This window comes from Trachurus trachurus (genome assembly GCF_905171665.1).
Source record: "Trachurus trachurus genome assembly, chromosome: 24".
NCBI lineage: Eukaryota > Metazoa > Chordata > Actinopteri > Carangiformes > Carangidae > Trachurus > Trachurus trachurus.
In genome coordinates, this window is record NC_139910.1 from 16,370,647 (window position 1) to 16,378,819 (window position 8,173).

Genomic DNA, 8,173 nt, shown 5'->3' on the forward strand with positions numbered 1-8,173 from the left:
ATTTTAATGCTGTCTGTTTCTGGCTGAAATCAGAGATCTAAGGCTCAGGCTAGTGGTTACTGTAAGTAAATTATGAATACAAGGGTTATTGGTTCATCACAAGAATTGACAAAAAACTATGACAGTGATCACACCCCACTGTTCCACAGTTGCTTAAACACAAGCCAAACAGTATTTTTGGCGCCTTTTGAGGATTTTGACAGAGCGGTATAATTGTAAGTCAAAATGCCAGACATCCAGGAAGATGGAAATCAACAGGATGGAATAAAAAGAGGGAACAAAGTGAAAAGAGACAAATGATGGAAAAGAACTAGAAGAGGTGAGAGGGGTGAATAGTGGAGATTGTGACATTAAACTGAGACCATGTACAGAATCTGGCTGTCAGAGTAAAGAAATGCCATGAACTGACATTTGATTTGGCAAAAAGAACAGACAGTGATGTTCCTGGAAATTGAGAAAGAGAGGTTAAAGCAGGGAAAGAGTCAAACACTGAATAACTGAATTATTTTCATGCACAGGCAGTTAATTGCTCACTTCCTAAAAGCCTGCTCTGCTTGTGTGCACTATTATTAGCTTGATGTTATTCTCAGTGTTAGAAAAGGGTTAAGGAAAGATCATAAAATGAGCTCATGCTTCTTTTTGGAAGATGCTCAAAATGTTCAGAAATTCAACTGAGAGACTCTGTGTTCTCTGTGGCGAAGCAAGTATTCTGCTTTTTCTGGCCTTTTCATCAGCCTTTGCCCCACTTTTACAAACTTCAGCCTTTGACTGTGTTTACTTTACAACTCTGATGTCCTGTATCCGCCCTGGCTAGTTTCAGTCCTAAAAGATCAGAGTGTGCTAATCATGACACAAATTTTCAACATAACAATCACAACTCAAAGCCACCAGACTTTATGAAAAATTCAACAAATCAATACTGTCCTCATTCCAGCATTGGGAATAAGCAACAAAGAAACCAAAACTATTGTAGAAGCCAGTGCCATTACCAGAGTATTTATTTATGAAGGCTAACTGGTCCCAAACCCGCTTTGAAAACCAACACAGGAAACTGAAATGGGAAAACGTTCCAAAGTGTGACCAATCACCACAAAAAAATAATGTGCTCTTTCATTTCAGAGCCTTTCAGCACACTGCAGTAACAGAAGTTATACGCTGACCTCAGGAAAAGCCGGGGAAGGAGTGTGATGTCTGGCCAAACTGCACACACAACCTATTTCTGAGTCACAGCAAACCTTTAAAAAAAAAACTTTTTTTTTTTGTACTGTTGCTGCCTTATAGTGTTCCTGTGCCTGTTGTCCATGGTGAGAGTCATATGTGGTGCATCAATCTTTAAACCAACATGTCAATATGAGTGTGTCTGGTGCTGTGGCTTTACAATTGAAGCCAGCCTCAGTAGTAACATTTGTTTTTTTGGCAGGAAGTACACTCAGCTAATCTGTGCCGTCTCAGTGGGTTACTTCTATTTAATTCAATTTGTATTAAAGTCAACTTTTAACAAGATGAGACACTGTTGCCACCAAGTGGCCTTGAAAAATACTGTACATGATTTGTCAAAACTTGTACAGAAAGACAATGGTGGAGGAGATTGAGCAGGCTGCCAGCTGAAATCTCTCCTGGAGTCTGAATTTTTATGGGTTTACTCGTGAAACTTCACATTTCTGAGGTCATAATAACAGACAACCCACAATCCCAGTGTGTCAGAAATAGTATCTCAAGGCTTTAAAGGCAAACATGTGGTCAGACTTTCAGCTTCTGACTGCCTTGTCAGAGAGAGGTAACGTAGCACAACAGAAAACAAAGGTTCATCCGAGCTTAGCCACTCTCAGGAAAGTGCAATCAAATGTATAGCTTCCACTTGATACACGTCTATCATATGCTGGGGCAGCAGAAACAGGTAGTGAAATATCATACAGCTCTGACCCACTGTGTTAAACTGATATGGCGACCTTTGGTGGTAAACAGTTGCTCATATACATCCAGCGATTACAAAACAACAGTGTTTCTCACCACCTGCTGAACATATACATCCAATATCTCTTCACTTTTAACAGTTTTACTTTGTTACTAACTGTGTCCACCTGGCTGTTTAGTGCTGAGCTTGGTCAGTGTACAGTGTTTTTTGTTGTTGTTGTTTTTTTCACTTACAACAGCTGCTTGCTGCGTTGACAACAACGCCATGAGAGCAGTCAGTTACGTTGTAGGTCACTGCACTAAACATCGAGCTGAAATTGGCTCAAACTGCAGAGAGCAGCTGCAGATTCACTTTGTCCTTTGATACATTGTTATTATAAAAACATTGAACATTGCTGAACTGAACCCAAGTTCTCTGAGGGTTTAATACATTTACTTCTAAAAGGTTACACTACGCAAGCTAAAAAAAAATGGCTATGGCTACAATTATCGATTATTTTATAATGGTTAATAGGTTGACTATTTCCTATAAAATTGTGATATTTGAGAAGCTCGACACAGGAGCTCTCCCCTTATTATTTTTCTGTCAATCAACCAATTGATTCAGCTTTTAAATGTATTTATTACTCATGCTCCAGAAGCTGAATTAAGGCGGACAGGTTTCTTCACAGGAGACAAACAGCGTGGTGCCTTTGGCCGCCCGATGACCTCTCACTGAACCGTTTCCATGGTTTTAGGCGTGTGATGGACAGCTGAGTTTGGGGTGAGGTTTGAAGGTTGTCTTCACCGTTACTTCCCTCTTGTGTTCCCCCTGCTCACACTAATCACATCCTCAGCCTTGACAGATCATCTATCTCCCTCATCCCATGCTGCATTCGTTCCTCCACGTGCTCGTCTTCGTTAGCCCTCATAGGGGGCGAGAGGTCATGACCTCCGTTAAGATATGGAAACTGCGTCACGCATCCGCGGTGATGAGCCACTGAGCTTGTGCTTCTGTTAAGGGACATGTTGCTTCAGGGATCAATATTCTTCCTGCATTGAACAGACTCCAAACACCTATGCTAAACCACAAGGTGGAACTGCAACAGGTCATGTAGTCCTTGTGCAATTCTTCAGCGCTCACGGGGAAACAGCATCTTTGAAAAGTCCTTTTCAAAGACGCCGAAGAAAGACTCACCGTGACCGAATGTGATTAATGCTGCAGATTGCAGTGCACGCTGCCTCTCTAATCAGCATTAACACACTGCTGGGCCACATTCAACATCTGTTTTACTGACACACGGAGTAGAGCTCTGTCTCTACTGTCTCACCTAGATTGTAAGGTCCCTGCTTAATGTGGCATCCTCGAATTACTATTTCAATTGCACTCAACGTGTCCCGTCTGTGTTCCCTCATTGTGATGCCTGAGGTGCAGTAAAAATTTGTCAAGTCATGCCAAGCTTAAGAGACAGACATAAGACCAAGAAGTGAAGTTTGAGACGTTACATCACTGGCTTAACTGTAGTGGGAAGTGAGGTGACATTCACATTTCCTGCTGTTGCATCATTGACTCATCTTCTTATTTAATTTTTTTTGAAGCCAGTTATTTTCAGACCCTTGTAAATATTATTTTCGTGAGTAATCCCTTTGTGTCCGCTGTTTCCCAGATACATCTCACAACTCTTAGAGGAGGTAAATATTTGCCATCATTAATTGGCCAGACATTTCATGAACAGTACTTGCTACAGACACTGAGGATATTGAAATAGATTTTGATCATCACACATATGAGTTTATAGCACTGGAATTATGATTTGCTACCATGACTGCAAAATATAGTTCTGCTTTATAAAATTATATAAGTAAACAGTGGAATTACTTATTGAAAGTTGGTAATTTTAGGTAATGGAGATGGGTGAGGGATGGAGATCTTGGTGTCAGTTGATCTACTGGTATGATTCAGAATGAAGTATCTTGAAGAGGATTTATGCAGGATTGATTAAATTTGCTAAATGTTTTACCTTAATTAACTTTGGAGTTGTTGTGATGGTTTAATAAATGACATGTAACTTGTTACGAGGGAGAATGGAGGCTCTCTGCCTCTGGGTAGCGTCTTTTGGCTGAAGAACAACCTTGCAAGATCAGCACCACCACCTCGGTGTCCCAGTTCTTGTCTCTCTCTCTTACGTAATCCGTAATCTCTTTTTAAGATATGATACTGTATGACTACACAGATATACACGTCGTAACATATGATATATAGCATTATGTACCACTCTATTGACTGATTTCTTGCCGGTTTTGCTGTGAACAAGTGCACATGGCCAGGAGGAGGGTTAGCAAAACAGCGGAAAAGCGACTGGAGTTGCATAGTCCCCCTTTAATGTGTTGGATGGATGAAATCTGGCACAGATGGTTGATCATGATGCCTTTGACTTTCTTGTGGTGTCACCATGTTGTTTTGGTTTTATGATAAATGTCTCAACAAATTTTGTCCCTATTTTGTACCTATACCTAAACACTTATGACAATCCCAACAGTCTCAGCTCAACCTTGTCTTAAGTGCTAATATCATGCTAACTGATGGTGGACCTTGTAATTATTGTAACATGAGCATTATTAGCATGCTTACAGTAAGTTAGCGTTTAGCTCAAAGCGCTACTGTTTTGCGTCTTAGCTAGCAAGCATGGCTATGGATAGACATGCACGTGGCTCCGCTCTTGTGGTGTTTTTTATGTCTAGATTTCATTTTTTGATTTGTTGTGAGCTTGTAAATCTGTGAGCAGTTATTCATATTCATCAATAAGAAAACAGTTCAAAAGTGATAATTCCCCAACATAATAATAATATCGTTATTTTTCCACCTGATGTGCAGTTCATCACAGCTGACTAACTACGTGTTACCATCAAGTCAATTATCATCATCGCCTGCAATTAGGATCATCATTAAAATGAAGACTCAAGGCAGTGGTAGCTGACATTGAACCAGTGTGTGAAACTTGATTTTGTCAGCAGGTGCAAACTGCTCTGTGGAGAGAGACATGAATCAGCAGTAGTGGCTGCCAAAATGACTGACAAAGTCACTCAATAACAGGGCGATAGCTGCTGAAGGTTGACACTTACGCCATATCACATAAATGTCGAGTGTGAACAGCCTTAGGGAGAGCCCAGCTCAACCAGAGGCCGGGCAACACACTAGAGGAATGTGGTGCCCAGGATGTGCAGTAATCTGTCTTTATTTTGTGGTGTTTTCACACCTCCACACAAGACCATGCTGATGTAGATTCACATGTTCTACTAAGTAATAAGTGTGAAAGCCTTTTAAATCAGACACAGGTGCTTTTGAAATTCAAAATATGTCCTGGCGTGTGCTGCTTTTGCTTCCATCCTGAGTCAATTGCTCTTGAAATGTACCTGTAAGAGGATGCGATACATATGCTAATACACACATTTATATCTATTTGTATTTATGATTCTGAAGAACTCAAAATCTCACAGGTACCATCTGTGTTCAGTGAATATTTAGCAGCTTCCACGTGTCCCACTTCACCAGAAATACACATTTTCTGCACCTGCCAACACACACACACAACACAAAGTGTCATTTTGTCATGCATTTATGGTTCACCTCAGCGGTGGTGATATAGCGTACAGTCAGACGTATGAACAGCTGCTCTTTAAATCATCTCTGACAGTTTCATGATTAGAGGGGACATGAGCTCAGACTCATTCTTTCCTGACAAACGTGTCCACAGCCTCCCTCCTTCCCTTCTTCCCTCACTCACTTTCCTTTCTTTCCCTTCTCTTTGTGCACAAAAGAAGTACAATTGAGGTCATAGACTGGTGCTGGAAATGAGTTTGTTATTACCGTGTCTTATTTTTGTTACAGGTTCGTAAATGGAAAACAGCCGATCTATAAGAGATGGTAATAGTAGATTTGGCTTTATTTTCAGTGAATTAGCTTCACTTGCAGGACCCTACCTGTCCTGTCGTTTTGAGTTGTAGGAAGCATACATCAGGCTTTAAGCTGTGGATGTTCCCTGTTCTCATTACAGTGAATCAGCAGTGTATGAAACAATCCCATCTGCTGCACCGCCTGCACATTTTTATTGTTCTACACACTTCTGCTCCTGTAATATGGATCCATTTTGGTATGTACTGTATTGATTCTGTATGAGATGGGGTGGGGTTGGCAGTTACATCTCAGGAGGGAGAGCAGGAAGTGTTTTTGGACCGAGTTTAAGTGGATCCGTACGCAAAGACCACGCTGGTAAAAACTATTATCTGAAAATGAGCGGGTGTTGCAATGCCAGCACAGGGTTTGGATGGAATAAACAATAAGACCCTGAGATGACTTGACACGCACACAAGTGTGTCGGGATGGTCCTCTGACATCACCACTGTAACCTAGCAACACCACTCGTAGTTTAATTAGACTGACTAGCTACTAATCTCCTTCATCACGCTCATGTCATCTTCCTGTAGTATATGAATTGTGTCATGAAATGTTTATGTTTACTCGGCCAGTGACACATGGGAAAAATGGAGGGTTAAACCCAGCTGCTGTTATATTCACCAAACAAATTATGCTTTTTATTTATTTGTAGCTACATAAATGAAAAAAGAATTTGAAAATATATTAATTGGAAATTCAAGTCTGTCCACAAGATAAAATATTCTGTGGCACCAGTGTCACATGTTTTTGAACGATTATATCTCTAATGCACATATTAAACAAATGAATTCAAATTAAATTTGCTCGTGCTGTTTGAGGACCCACAGCTCATTTTATGCCTTTCTGATAAAAGCAAAAATGAATGAATCTAAATTAGCTGTTTGATTGATCCTATTGACTTTATAAATGTGCCACTGCTCCCCGTGGGAGAACATGATCATTCCTCAAAGAGTACAGAGCGACTAATTACCCACATTATCTCATCGGCTCATTAGCTTGTGATGGCGGTTTACTCTGGCTAAGGCACTTTTCTACCAACGTAGAAATTATACTGTCAAGATGTCACTCGTGATGTGGGGGGAAAAAATGTGACCGAACAATCTGAGAAAATTCTATAAAAACTAATTTTGTTCAGACAGTTTGTGTATAATGATCAGCATTTGTTTCACAATGTGTCTACATTATACTACATTGTGCTACTATTCCAATACAATAACCGCACAACAAATAGCTCTGTAGAGTTAATTTTGAAATCTATTAGATACACATAGACAACTTAACAATGTTGTTTTTAAATGATTACTCTGTAGTGTATGGATTATGTGGCAATCCATGTTAGCGGAGCGTAAAGCTGATGAATGCGGCGCAGTGTTTACCTCACTGTCCATCACAGCTAGTGATGATCTCAGACCTTCACCTACACATTCATGTCTGTGCATTTGTTTAACTGTTGCACTTGAAGCCATGAAGCCCTGACTGGCTACATCTATCGAAGACGCTCCATCAAAGCAGTAAACCAAGATGTTCAGCCTGTTTCATCTGCATCACCAACGAAGCACACTCGATCAGCTTCCTGCAGCTTCACACAGTGAAGTATATGATAGAAATTGAAAAAATAAACAACAGATTCAGGTGACCTCTTGACCATTTCTTTTTTGCCATCCGAAGCCTTCACAGATCAAAGTGAAATGATATTTACCAAATAAATCACGTTCCCCAAAGGACTTTTGTCTTATTAAACCACTACACAAGTTGAGTGCCACTCATAGCTCAGTTATATGTTCTCAAATGTAATCATTTAACTAACACCAAAATCATATTGATAAGTGGAAAAGTCCCGTTAATTTAGGTGGTTTTGTTCATCGTTTTGTGTCAAGCCGCAAGATAGTCGTTATATTTCAGCCTCAAAACCAGCATATAGTCATTATATTTCAGCCTCAAAACCAGCATATCACGCATGCGCAGCCTTCAACGCTGCACTAACTCCACACACTGAAGAGCGCCTCTCATAACCTTTAACTTTAGTCAGTTTGAGCAAATGCAGGAAAACTGACCTAGCCTTCACTTCACATATAAAAACTCTGGTAAAACATGTAGTGCTTCTGAATGTTTATGCATCAATACTTCAAAAACACATACTAGAATTTAAATTTTACAACATTTTCCCTCAGGCATTGGCACTAAATAAGAAAACCAAATGCACTCACTCATGTTCTCACTGCACCAATGGCTCCAGTTAGTGAAGCTGGAGTCATATCCCTGCGTGACAAAATAACATGTTATGATGTATTTTGCAGTTTAAGAGCTTATTTTTGCACTTAACAA